The sequence below is a fragment of the Myotis brandtii genome, unplaced genomic scaffold (assembly GCF_000412655.1).
Source record: "Myotis brandtii unplaced genomic scaffold, ASM41265v1 scaffold174, whole genome shotgun sequence".
In the NCBI taxonomy this organism is placed as follows: domain Eukaryota; kingdom Metazoa; phylum Chordata; class Mammalia; order Chiroptera; family Vespertilionidae; genus Myotis; species Myotis brandtii.
In genome coordinates, this window is record NW_005356437.1 from 1,373,320 (window position 1) to 1,387,459 (window position 14,140).

Below are 14,140 nucleotides of genomic sequence, written 5' to 3' on the forward strand. Positions count from 1 at the left end.
GGCCTTCACTTTGAGGTCTATTTTGTCAGATATAAGTATTGCTACCCCAGCTTTTTTTTTTTTTTCATTTCCATTTGCCTGAAAAATGTTTTTCCATCCCTTCACTTTCAGTCTGTGTGAGTCCCTTGTTCTGAGGTGGGTCTCTTGTATACAGCATATACATATATGGGTCATGTTTTCTTATACATTCAGTCACTCGATGTCTTTTAATTGGAGCATTTAACCCATTTACATTTAATGTTATTATTGACTAGAGGCCTGGTGCACAAAAATTTGTGCACTGGTGGGGGAGTGGGGGGGCAGTGTCTCTCAGCCCCACTTGTGCCCTCTCACAGTCTGGGACCCCTCGGGAGATAACCATCTGCTGGCTTAGGCCCACTCCCTAGGTGGCAGATGGCAGGCCCGATCCCTCGGTAAATTCCGCCTCTCTCTCTCTCTCTCTCTCTCTCTCTCGGAGAGGGCCCCATGTCCCCATTGGGTGGGGGCTCAGGTGAAGGCAAGAGATGCCAAGCACACGGGATGCCCAGGCAGGCTGGCCGATCGCTGCTTCCCCGCCCGGCCGCCCCGGGTCGGGTCGCACATGGGATGCCCGGATGGAGGCCGGGTGGGCTGGCCGATTGCTGCTGCGCCGCCCCGGGTTGGGTCACACACGGACGCCTGCCACTCCGGGTCACAGATAACAGGATGGCGGCAGGGCAGGCGGGATGGCGCTGTCCTGCCCTGCCTGCAGTATGCAAATTAGCCGCCATCTTTGTTGGCGGTTAGTTTGCATATCACGCTGATTAGCCCATGGGAGGCGTAGCAAAGGTACGGTCAATTACCATGTTTGTCTATTATTAGATGGGATTGGTACTTGTTTGTAGCCATTCTATTCATTATGCCTGTGTTCCTTCCTCCCTTTCTATTTCTTCTTTTTACAGCATTCCCTTTAGCATTTCTTGCATTGCTGTCTTGGTTGTGATAAACTCCCTTAGTCTTTTTTGGTCTGTGAAGCTCCTGATTTCCCCTTCAATTTGTTTTATATATTTCAGTGCTTCCTGGTTGGGTGCATATATATTAAGAAGTGTTATGTTTACTTGATGGATTGTCCCCTTTGACATTTTAAAATGTCCATCTTTGTCTCTTGTTATCTTGGAATCTATTTTGTCAGATATAAGAGTGGCTATACCTGCTTTTCTGTGGATGTTATTTGCTTGGAGAATCATTTTCCACCCTTTTACTTTGAATTTACCTTTGTCTTTGTAGCTTAGAAGTGTCTCTTGAAGGCAGCATATTGTTGGGTTTTGTTTTTTGATCCACTCTGCCACTCTGTGCTTCTTTATTGGTGAATTCAGACCACTTATATTTAGGGTAATTATTGATGTATGAGGATTTCCTATAGCCATTTTATCTTTTGTTTTCTGGTAGCTCTGTGTATCCATTGGTTCTTTTCTTTTCTTTTTCTGTCTGTTGTTTTCCATACTCCTTTCTCTTCCTCTTTTTTTAAAGCTATGCTTCTTAATTTTGGGAGTTTTGCATGGTTACCATTAAGTTTATGAAAAATAAAGTTGTTACATACAATTTTTTTTCTTTTGAGTGTGTCTAATCTCAATCCACCTTTGCCAGTTTGGACCTTTAACCCCTCACCTTTTATGTTTTTGTTGTCCCAAATTATCCCTTTTTATGCTGTAAGTTTTTGGTGATCTTACTCATAGTGTTTTGACCTTATGCTTTTTGTTTCCAGTAGAATAATTCCCTTGATTATTTCCTGCAATAGGTTTCCTGGTGATAAATTCCCTCAGCTTCTGTATGTCTAGAAAAGTCTTTATTTCTCCTTCATATTTAAAGGTTAACTTCACTGGATATATATATATTTTTTTTGGCTGATACTTTTTTGCTTTCAGTTATTTGAATATTTGGTTCCACTCTCTTCTGACTTGTAGAGTTTCTCTTGAGAAGTTGGATGATATTCTATAGGTTTTGTAAGTCACCTCCTTCTTTTCCCTGGCTGCTTTGAGAATTTTTTCTTTGTCATTAATTTTTGACTGTTTCAATACAATGCACCATGGAGAGGGTCTCTTTGGATTGAGGTAACTAGTTGTTTTGTTTGCTTCTTGGATTCAAGTATCCAGTGTGTGTGTGTGTGTGTGTGTGTGTGTGTGTATGTGTGTGTGTGTTTATTGATTTCAGTGAGGAAGGGAGAGGGAGAGAGAGAATAGAAATATCAATGACGAGAGAGAATCATTGGTCGGCTGCCTCCTGCACACCCCACACTGAGGATTGAGCCCCCAACGAGGCATATGCCCTGATCAGGAATCAAACCATGACCTCCTGGTTCATAGGTCAATGCTCAACCACTGAGCCACACTGGTGGGGCTTAAGGATCTAGTTCTTCCCATAGATTTGGGAAGTTCTCATCCACTATCTATTTAATAGACTCTCCATTCCTTTTCCCCTCTCTTCTTCATCGGGTATGGCTATAATTCTTATATTGCTTTTCCTGACAGAGTCAAATAGTGCTCATAGAGTTCTTTCTTTCTTTTTGTTTATGCTCAAGTCTCTCTCCTTCCCTTTGCATCATTTCTAGATTCCTATCTTCGATGTCACTAATCCTTTCCTCCATCTGGTCCGCTCTCCTTCCTATGCTTAGAAGGTTGCTCTTAATCTCCTTAATTGTATGCTTCATTTTCAAGATTTCTGATTGGTCCATTTATTCATTCATTCATTCATTTTAATCCTTACCCGAGGATATTTTTTCTCATTGAATTCTAGAGAGAGTGGAAGGGAAGGAGGAGGGAGGGAGGGAGGGAGAGAGAGAGAGAGAAGAGAGAGAGAAACATTGACATGAGAGAGACACATTGATTGGTTGCCTCCCGCACTAGCCCCTACCCGGACTGGGGAACCTGCAACCAAGGTACGTGTTCTTGAACAGGAATCAAATCCACAACCCTTCAGTCTGCAGGCCAACACTCTAACCACTGAGCAAAACCAGCCAGGGCTGATTGGTTCTTTTTTAAAGTTTCAATCTTTGGTAAAGTATTCATTTTTTTCATTAATTTGTTTTCTGAGTTCATTGAACTCCCTTTCTGTATTTTCTCACATCTTGTTAAGTATTTTCAGAATGGCAATCTTGAATTCTCTGTCATTTTATTCATGTGTTCCAGCTTTCTTTCTGGAGATTTTTCATTTTCTTTCTGAGCTTCCTCATTACTGTGGTTATTCATGGTATTTGCTGGTCTCCTTTGTCTAGGCCAGTGGTTCTCAATCTTTTTTTGGCCATGCCCCACCTAAGCATCTCTAAAATCCTGATGCCCCCCTGTGACATATAATTCTTATTATTCAAAAAGTGAACTCCTGCCCTGACCGGTTTGGCTCAGTAGATAGAGCGTCGGCCTGCGGACTGAAGGGTCTCAGGTTCGATTCCGGTCAAGGGCATGTAATATATATTTAAAAATAAATAAATAAATAAATAAATAAAGTGAACTCCTATTCATGTGTAGAAAGCCTTAAAGGCCATTAACTTGGTCTAAACAAGCTTCCAAAGAACATGACATCCATGAAAGAGAAAAATAAAAGAACGAAAGGACAGTTGAAATACTGAGGAAGAAATCACTAAGAAGTTGTTGAAAAAATAATAATATGGAGTGATATCAAAAAATTGCAAATAAAGTTTCAAAACATATAATAGAGAACTGAAATGTATAAATGTCACAATATATATTTATATAATGTATATGAGGCCCGTAGAGCCATAAGAAATGCAAAAAATTCACTGTTAATAACTCATTCTTGAATTTCCCCCCTTAAAATTCAAATTGCCCCCCTGTGAGGCGTGTGCCCCACATTAGGAACCACTTGTCTAAACATACTAATATATTATATTGTATTATTGTCCTTTATCTAGCAGCTTTCTCCAAAGAGGTCTTTCTATTATTTTTCCAGTAGGTGGTGCTGAATCATAAGATTTTTACCTCTGTGACCTACCAGAGTTGCTCTCCTTAGCTTCTGTAAGACAGTACAGCCCCACTGCTTTGGGGTGGGGTTTGTTTTACCCTCACTGTAATGGCAACCCTGTAGAGTGCCCCCCACGCACCCCACCTAGAGATCAATCAGAGGGGGAAACAATTGCAATTGCAATTCTACTGCAGTAGCTGTCAGTTAGCAGGTAATATGCTCCTCTACCTGACACCAAGGACAACTAGAGGAGAGTTTTGGGAGTCTAAGGAGTGGCAGTGCTCTGTGGCTCCATTTCTTTGTCTGAAACACCACCACCCAGTGGCGGACAGCCACGGCAGAACCCCCTATGCTGTGTCCTTGCCCGGGTGGCTCTGCTGGCTTAGCTGCTGTTCGCACTGCTCACCCTGCTGGAGAGCCCACTGAAGCTCTCTGTTTCTCCCAGTCCATGGAAGACCTGCTACCACTGTTTTCCTCCCCTCTCTGGCCGAACTGATTGCCAGCTCCTGGCTGCAGGGCTGCGTAGGTGGCCATTTGAGTTCTCCTCCCTTCTTGCCTCCCTGTTTATTCCTAGTTGCCCATCTTTAGATGCTTCGGGTCTCTCAGGCCTGCTTCTATATTGACAGGGAGTCCTTAGTTGAATTATAGTTGATCAACTTGTTGAAGTTTCAAAGGGAGAGGCCGAGTGGATCTCTCATGCCACTATTCCTCTGACCAAGGTTCTTTAAAATATATATATATATATACATATTGATTTCAGAGAGAAAGGGAAAGTGAGAGATAGAGAGAGAAACATCAATGATGAGAGAGAATCATTGATCAGCTGCCTCCTGCATGCCCCCTACTGGGGATCAAGACCGCAACTGGGTGTGTGCCCTTGATCGGAATCAAACCCGGGACCATTTAGTCCCCAGGCCCACGCTCTATCCACTGAGCCAAGCCGCCTAGGGCAGGGGTCCTCAAACTACGGCCTGCGGGCCACATGCAAATACAAATATTGTATTTGTTCCCATTTTGTTTTTTTACTTCAAAATAAGATATGTGCAGTGTGCATAGGAATTTGTTCAGGGTTTTTTTAAACTATAGTCCGGCCCTCCAACGGTCTGAGGGACAGTGAACTGGCCCCTGTTTAAAAAGTTTGAGGACCCCTGGCCTAGGGCTTACCAAGGTGTTTTGTTTTGTTTTTCATTTTCAAGTATTATGAGGGTTTTTTTAAAAAAAAGAACCTTTACTTATCCCTTGAAGAAATTTTAAGGTATTTTATCATCTTGCGTCCAGAAGATGAAGCTTGTACTATGTTTCCTTTGATAATTTATTGATTTCTTTGTGGTCTATTATAAGGTCACTTTTTGTGATTCCTTTGTATGCATCTTAAAAATGGTGTTTAGCAGGTATCAAATATAAACTGTACACAATCATAGGTACTCAGTCTTATTATATATTTTGAATACCATGTCTTTATTTTGTGGCTTAGAATCATAGTAAATATAACATCTCCCAATTTGAAAGTGATTTATGAAAATTAACCTTGTAGTTATTCTAAGTATCTACACCCCCATTACAAATTCTGAATTTCTTCAGTTATTTCAGAACTCTTTCAGTGTAATTTTAGACTCAGCAAGATACTGGGCATTTAATTCCTTTTAATGATTTGGGATCATCTCCATTTCTTTAAAAATCCTATATAATAAAGAGGTAATATGCAAATTGACCATCACACCCTCCCACAAGATGGCCACCACAAGATGGCCGGTAGGGGAGGGCAGTTAGGGGTGACCAGGCCGGCAGGGGAGGGCAGTTGTGGGCAATCGGGCTGGCAGGGGGGCAGTTAGATGTCAATCAGGCTGACAGGAGAGCGGTTAGAGGGTGACCAGTCTGGCAGGCAGAAGCAGTTAGGGGCAATCAGGCAGGCAGGCAGGTGAGCTGTTGGGAGCCAGCAGTTCCAGATTGTGAGAGGGATGTCCGACTGCCGGTTTAGGCCCGATCCCTGTGGGCAGTCGGACATCCCCCGAGGGGTCCCAGATTGGAGAGGGTGCAGGCAGGAGGGATTTCCCCCCCCCCCCAGTGCACAAATTTTGTGCAGCGGGCCTCTAGTAGGAAATAAAATTCTAGCCCTTGCCAGTGTGGCTCAGTTGGTTGAGCATCGTCCTTGCATGGAAAGGTTGCCAGTTTGATTCCCTGTCAGGGCACATGCCCAGGTTGTGGGCCTGATTACTGGTAGGGGGCATGCAGGAGGCAGTCAGTCAATGTTTTGCTCTCACATTAATGTTTCTCTCTCCTTCTATCTTCCTCTCTCTAAAAATCAATAAAAATATTTTTTTAGTGAAAAAAAAACCTCTAAATTTTACAAAACTACAAATTGAAGGAATAATCAGCAGACTAATCTCTAGTCGTCTTTGATGACTATTTCTTATGTGTTAAGATGTGAATTACCTTATAATATATTTAAATTTTAAAAGTCTAAATGAACTAGATTAAGAAATGTGTATATAAATAAATAAATCTGCTTATACCATTCATGTGCATTTAAATAAAAATGTGCATATTAGGAAATATGTATTAAATGTATGATATATAGATTAAGAAGTAATCCACACTTTATTTTCTTGTTTTTCTTAAGGATTGTAAACAACTGTTTAAAGATATTTATCTTGCCCTAGCAGGTTTGGCTCAGTGAATAGAGTGTTGGCCTGCAGACTGAAGGGTAGCAGACTTGATCCCCAGTTGGGGGCATGCAGGAGGTAGCCGATCAATGATTTTCTCTCATCATTGATGTTTCTATTTCTCCCTCTCCCTTCCTCTCTGAAATCGATGAAAATATATTTTTAAAAAATTAAAAAAGTGAAGATATGTACCTCTTACTTTATTTAAGCTCATATTCTTAGACATATTTCAGTTCTTCAGAGGGTAGGATTAAAATAACAATAGGGCTAATAACTAATTTTATCATGTCTATAATTGGGGCATGGTATTGGTCATTAGAAGAACCCAAGAATTTTGATTGGTAACACATAGTAGGAGACAGAGTACCCAAAAATCTTTGGAGCTAAGGAGTTAGAACAGAATACTCTAAAACAGGCTCTAACTAGCATTCTCAGAGATCCAGCACATATTCCAACCTGAGTACATTGCCTCCTAATTCCAAAGACTCCTACAAATGCTACCTAGACCTGTCACCAACCATCTCACTCAGCTTTCTTTTTTTTTTCTTCTTACTCTTTTTTTTCCTTTTCTTTTTTAATTGTTTTATTGCTTAAAGTATTACAAAGGGTATTACATATGTCTCCTTTTTTCCCCCGCCCTTGACAATCCCCTGGCCTCCCCTACCCCCCAGTGTCTTATGTCCATTGGTTATGCTTATATGCATGCATACAAGTCCTTCGGTTGATCTCTTACCCCCTTCCCTCCTGCCCCCCAACCCTCCCCGGCCTTCCCGCTGCAGTTTGACAATCTGTTTGAGGCAGCTCTGCCTCTGTATCTATTATTGTTCAAAAGTTTATAATGGTCTCTATTATCCATGAATGTGTGAGATCATGTGGTATTTTTCCTTCATTGACTGGCTTATTTCACTTAGCATAATGCTCTCCAGTTCCATCCATGCCATTGCAAATGGTAAGAGTTCCTTCTTTTTTACAGCAGCATAGTATTCCATCGTGTAGATGTACCACAGTTTTCTAATCCATTCATCTACTGATGGGCACTTAGGCTGTTTCCAGATCTTAGCTATGGTGAATTGTGCTGCTATGAACATAGGGGTGCATATATCCTTTCTGATTGGTGTTTCTGGTTTCTTGGGATATATTCCTAGAAGTGGGATCACAGGGTCAAATGGGAGTTCCATGTTTTGTTTTTTGAGGAAACTCCATACTGTCTTCCATAGTGGCTGCACCAGTCTGCATTCCCACCAGCAGTGCACGAGTGTTCCTTTTTCTCCACATCCTCTCCAGCACTTGTCGTTTGTTGATTTGTTGATGATAGCCAGTCTGACAGGTGTGAGATGGTACCTCATTGTTGTTTTGATTTGCATCTCTCGGATGATTAGTGACTTTGAGCATGTTTTCATATGTCTCTTGGCTTTCTGAATGTCCTCTTTTGAAAGGTGTCTATTTAGGTCCTTTGCCCATTTTTTGATTGGATTGTTTATCTTCCTTTTGTTAAGTTGTATGAGTTCCCTATAAATGTTGGAGATTAGGCCCTTATCAGATATGACATTGGCAAATATGTTTTCCCACGCAGTGGGTTTTCTCATTGTTTTGTTGATGGTTTCTTTTGCTGTGCAGAAGCTTTTTATTTTGATGTAGTCCCATTTGTTCATTTTCTCTTTAGTTTCAAGTGCCCTAGGAGCTGTGTCAGTGAAGAAATTGCTTCGGCATATGTCTGAGATTTTGTTGCCTTTGGATTCTTCTAGTATTTTTATGGTTTCTCGTCGTACATTTAAGTCCTTTATCCATTTTGTCTCACTCAGCTTTCTACCTAATTCCTCATTCCTGAACCTTACAAAGAGATACATAATTTTAGGATATTTTACTCTGTAATTATATGTGTATAATAATGAAAAAAAATTTGTAGCCTTTAGCTTTTTAAATTTTCATTGAAGAGGTATTATACATCCTGACAATAATGCTTATATATGTGTGATGGGCGGTGGGGGGAGGAGACTTTCTAAAGTTTAAAAAAGTAAAGATATGTACCTTTTACTTTATTTAAGCTCATATTCTTAGACATATTTCAGTAACAAAGTAATTACATTAGGTTTGCACATGAATGGTATAAGTAGATTTATTTATTTATTTATTTATTTATTTATTTTAATCCTCACCCAAGGACATCCCTATTGATTTTAGAGAGAGGGGGAGGGAAAGAAAGAGAAAGGGAGAGAGAGGAGGGGAGGGAAAGAGAGAGAAAGGAGAGAGAGAGAGAAAGAGAGAGAGAGAGAGACATTGATGTGAGAGAAACATCGATCGGTTGCCATCCCATACATGCCCCAACCAGGGATTGAGCCTACCGCCTATGTATGTTCCCTGATTAGGAATCAAACCCACAATTTTTCAGTGTATGGGACGACACTCCAACCAACTGAGCTACACTGGCCAGGGTTAAGCTGTTCTATTTATTATCTTTAGTGTCAATATTTTTTATATTCTTTATAATTTTCTCTTTTATAATCTCAGATGTTGATCCAAATTTCAAAATATACCCTAAAAATATATATACCCTATTTAAAAATACATTAAGTTTTCACAAAATTAATCTTTAAATTATGAATACTCTAATTCTAAAATCTCCTTAGGTTTTAAATCTCAAGATTAATTTTTTAAGTATTTTAATTTCAAGATAAAATATTTGAATACTTACTTGCTACGCTTTCTTATTATGATTGGGAATAACATCTTCCCTACGGAACTAGTATATTGGCAGATGAATCTGTTATTATCACTTTCAACATACCTTTATTAGAAACCTTTATTTACATTTTTAAACAAGATGGTCAGACCAGTTTAATCCGTTGACAAAACCCCATGCATGAATAAGTATAGGACTTAAAGGGAAAAAAATGTAATGAGAAAAAGGTTTTGTTTATCCCTAGACTCTTTTTTTGGCAAAGAATGAAGGTTGCCTCAGCTTAATTGTCTTATACACATTCTTGTGACGTTGCAAGATTTGTTCAGAGGAAGAAAAAGAGGGGAGGTATGACTGTGTGGTTATGTTTCTAAAAAGGGTGTTAGAGAGGGAGAAGAGAACACATAAGCAAGCTGGTTTGACCAGAAACAGAACTGCCTGTGACAGATTAAAAGCAATGCTTGGAATCTGAGAGCAAGCAAAGAGAGTGGAAATTTACAGCTGCCTTGTGTGAGTGTTCAAGTGATCGTATTCTGCTAATGTTTTTCGGTGGTAACTGTTACTCTTCAAAGACAGAGGCAGAAAGTCAAGACTGGATTGTGGAAACTCTTTTCTCTGCCACGCTTTGGTAATAGGAATCACCCCCTGTTGAAGGGAAGATAAAGGCTACTTCTTCTGAAGTCCTTTTAGCCCACGAGAGAGCTGTCTTCAGCACCTCACCATGTGTCTACTTGTTGTTGCTTAGACAAGCCTGGGATTTCTATAACATTTGGTGAGTATCAACCAGGTTATCTATACCAGTTCATAGAAATGGAATTGATATGGTAAACTTCAGTTTCAGTTAAAGTTTTACAGTTATTGCTTATATATTCATTTTAAATCATGTTGTTACCTTGTTTCTTTGTAAATGATAAACTGCTGTTACTAGGAGAGGTTTAAAAAAACAAAGGCTACAAAACAATACTCCTCTGTTGCCTAAGACACTTGAACTACTACCAACTATTCTCTGTCTGTGAAATATCTTATTTTGGAAACGGGTTTTTATTTACAAAGTTTCCAAAAATAAAATAATGGCAGTATATCATTTTTCACCTTACTCTTTCAACTTCATGAAAATTCAAGTTATATTTTTCTGCCTAGTGTCAGTAAATTTAAAATTATCATTGTGATATTTGGTATTTTCAGTTATTAAATTACAGAATTCTCATGATTCAAGTGGCACATGACCTCTTGAAAGTTCCATAATAAAAATAAAATTAGACAATTTACATGTTAGATTTACCTTTTGATACAAAATGAATGCACATGGATTTTAAATTAAGGAATAATGCAGTTGTATTGTTCTTATAGCTGATACCAAGCTCTCACAGAATGGTCCACTGGAGAACTAGAATAACCAGATGCACATATATGTAAGAAAGCAATAGAGCAGAAAAAAGAAAAAGAAACTCTTAAAATATGTATTCACATTCTGATATAAACTTAGCATAGCAGAGTGTATGCTAATTTTACATATCTCATTTTAAGGGCATCAAGGGAAGGCATGTAATCATTCTTCTGCTGGAGGAAGGAAGTATATATTGTTAGCTGCTAAACTGAGTCATTGTGTAAAGATGTACCATTCTAAGCAGAGTTTCTAATCTGCACTTTGCCAGCCTCAAAAAATGTCCTTACTGATTCAAGTAAGTTCTTTAAACAGAACAACTTAGCTGAAATGAAAACTTCAGCAGAGTGTCAGTACACATATTAAAAGGATTTGTACCCTAGACATAATATAAAATGGCTATCCTTTCTCTAATATTTCCTCTATGTATATGGAAGCCAGTAGAACAGGTTTTGTTTTGTGGGATTTCTTTTTTTTTTAGCTTGTTGATCTATGTATAATAAGAAGCTCAGCTGGTCTGTGGAAACCTTTTCTGGACAAGTATTTTGCATTTAAAGTCAAAAGTAAATACAATAGAGATAATATCACAAACCAACTTCTACTTCTTTACAGAATTTCCCACACTCAGTCCTTCTTGGACTGATAGAAGACTGGCACACAGCTTCGCAATCTTGAAAATAATTTTATTTTAAACTAGCAATTCATTGTTATTATGTTAGTGGTGGCACCATTTCTTAAGCTCGTATAGAAATAAAGAATAAGTTATGCCCAGTTTACAAATATTTTGTATTTGAGAAGTTTTTTTGTGAGTCGGTTGTTGAGAATTTTGGACCCATGTTCCTTGGGAATCAATTTAACAAATTATTGTTGGCTTTTATTATAGCCTAAGAATATATTTTACTCACATTGTAGCAAAACCATTGCCATCCTGAAAAATACTAGAAAATTAGTTTTAGTGATGAAACTAAATATAAAAACAATTATGTTGAATGAGACATTATCTTTATCCTAACTATTAATGCTTGAAGAAAAGCAAGTTTACTAAGAGTTGCATGGATATTTGGAAGAATGCTTATAAATTAGATTTCTAGCTTTAAGAGCTTTCAAGATTAATTTCACTGTTTATGAGATCTAAGCTCATGTAAAATCAGTGATTATTCTTTTCCTTGCTACAGAAATATTTCTAGCCATTGCTTTTATGCTTATCATTTATTTCAGAGGTCTAGCCCAGTGTTCTGACACATAAGTAGGTATCTAATAAATAGATACAAGATGAAGACTAAACTCTTTATTTATTTCACAAAAAATGGAACGGAGTAATTTTTCCAAATTAATCTAAAAAGGAGAGGGGGTTAAGGGCACATAGTTTTCATTATGAGAGAGATGACCTGGCAAGAACTGATTGAAATGTGAGACTCTAACAAAGCAATGTATTAGTAATACAGAATAGACCTAACTATTAAGAGAAAAAGAAAAGAACATAGGATAACTTGGTGGTAATCCTGAATGAGTAGGGATGCTGATGAGGGAAAGCAATTTACCAGCTAGGTATCTTGAGTACATAAGACATTCTGAAGTAAGGTATCAACTTTAACTCAAAAGAATTATGTATTTGCCTGTGTGTACTAGGACCCATAAGAAGAAATGTGGCTTATTTGGAAAATTCCAATTAGGTTGCAAATTAAGGTTAGTTACTCTGCCCTAAAAGTTCCTCTAAAGTGCCAAGATATAAAATTTTTAAATTAGTAATGCAATGAACAGATATAAAAATCAATAACAAAATAAATAGGAAATGAATGCAGATTACACTTATATTGTATGATCCTTATATTGTACAGAAAGACTTTTCCATTTGATTAAAAAACACTACACTTTCTTTGTTAATTTTTTATAAATTAAAATAAACCTACCACTACATGAAAAAAATTCAGAAAAGTTCAGGAATTACCATTCTTTTATGTGGCAAATTATTTAAAAAGTAATGCTTTTGAGTATTCCTAAATGGCATATAATAGTTGCTTAATAAATATTGATTGATTGATTGATTGATTGAATAAAATAAGGTGAAATAGTTTAGACAGTTTTTCATTTCTGAGATACGGATCTCTGTTTACATATACATGTACATATGTATTTAAAATGTAGCTTAAAGATAATATTTACTGATATTTCTTTAGCAAGGGGAAAAAGCTATTAAATGCTTTTTCATTGTGGTCCTACTTAATATTCCATCAGTAATGAAAATAATTGGTTTAAGCTGAAATCTTTACTGCTTTTGAATGATATAATATACTTTTCAGTTTTGTGACTTATATGTCTTAAACTTCTAGCAAAAACTCTTCTAGACTTTTGCAGCTTTGGAAATATGAAAGGCTATATTAACCTACCCAGCCAGAAAAACTACACACCTGGAAATCTATAGGATGCAAGTTATCTTCAGCTAAATTGCTTTCATCTCTACTCTCCCATGTTAATGTTTTTATAGATTGACAGTTCATAGACAGGCACAAGGGCTTACTGAAGCTATGAAATAGTTATATTTCACACTATAACCAAAAACCTTGTCTTAATACCAATAACAGTATCTAGTCAAAATTTGGTGATTATTATGTATGTACTTAGAGTAAAGACTAAAAATAAAAGTGAATTTTGAGTTTCCTTTGATAATTCTGTTGTGAAGAATAACCATTGTGAATTTCAGAGAACTGATGTTTGATTACAGTTACTAGTTTTTATTTTGTTTTAATTTTTAAAATATTTTTATTGATTTCAGAGAGGAAATGAGAGGGAGAGAACAAGAGAGAGAAACATCAGTGATGAGAGGGAATCATTGAGTGGCTGCCTCTTGCACACCCCATACTGGGGATTGAACCCTCAACCTGGGCATGTGCCCTTGACTGGGAATCGAATTGTGACCTGGTTCCTAGGTCAATGCTCAACCACTGAGATACACCAGCTGGGCTACAGTTACTAGTTTTTGAGAATACTAACCTAGCTTCAAATCTCGGCTATAAATTGAGATTATAAAATTTGAATGTAAAATTATTATTTATTGACAATCATTAATATCTAATAGGTGTAGAAAATTTTAGCTCCAACAAATGACTGGAGCTGTCAACAGAAATGTTACTAATGAATGAAATTACTGGTTGTTTTCTCTGGAAAAGTCATCATAGCAAGTGATTGAACTCCACATCTCCCAGTCGAACTCCCGAGGGCACACTTTGCCAATTAGCCTTTTATATATATAGACTAGAGGCCCGGTGCACAAAAATTTGTGCACTTGGCCGGGAGAGGGGGTCCCTCAGCCCGGCCTGTGCCCTCTCGCAGTCTGGAACTCCTCAGGAGATAATGACCTGCTGGCTTAGGCCTGCTCCTGGGTGGCAGAGGGCAGGCCCAATCCCTAGGTGCAGCCCCTGGTCGGGCTCAGAGCAGGGCCGATTGGGGAGTTGGGGCGCTGCCCCCTGTCATGCACAGAGCAGG

General features: G+C 38.3%; 1 protein-coding gene across 7 annotated transcripts in view; it reads left to right on the top strand.

Moving 5' to 3' along the window:
- Positions 1–14,140, top strand: part of CAB39L (calcium binding protein 39-like) — a 181,906-nt gene that overhangs the window by 59,058 nt on the left and 108,708 nt on the right. For 3 of the 7 annotated variants that reach the window (XM_014537204.1, XM_014537203.1, XM_014537206.1), the window contains exon 3: positions 9,846–10,045. The exons of 1 other annotated variant lie outside the window; for it this stretch is intronic. The gene's annotated coding sequence lies outside the window, so the exon portion shown is untranslated. Of the gene's footprint in view, positions 1–9,657; positions 10,046–14,140 lie in introns of those variants that run through there. 3 more of the 7 variants (XM_014537205.1, XM_005863204.2, XM_014537202.1) reach the window with 3 other exon arrangements.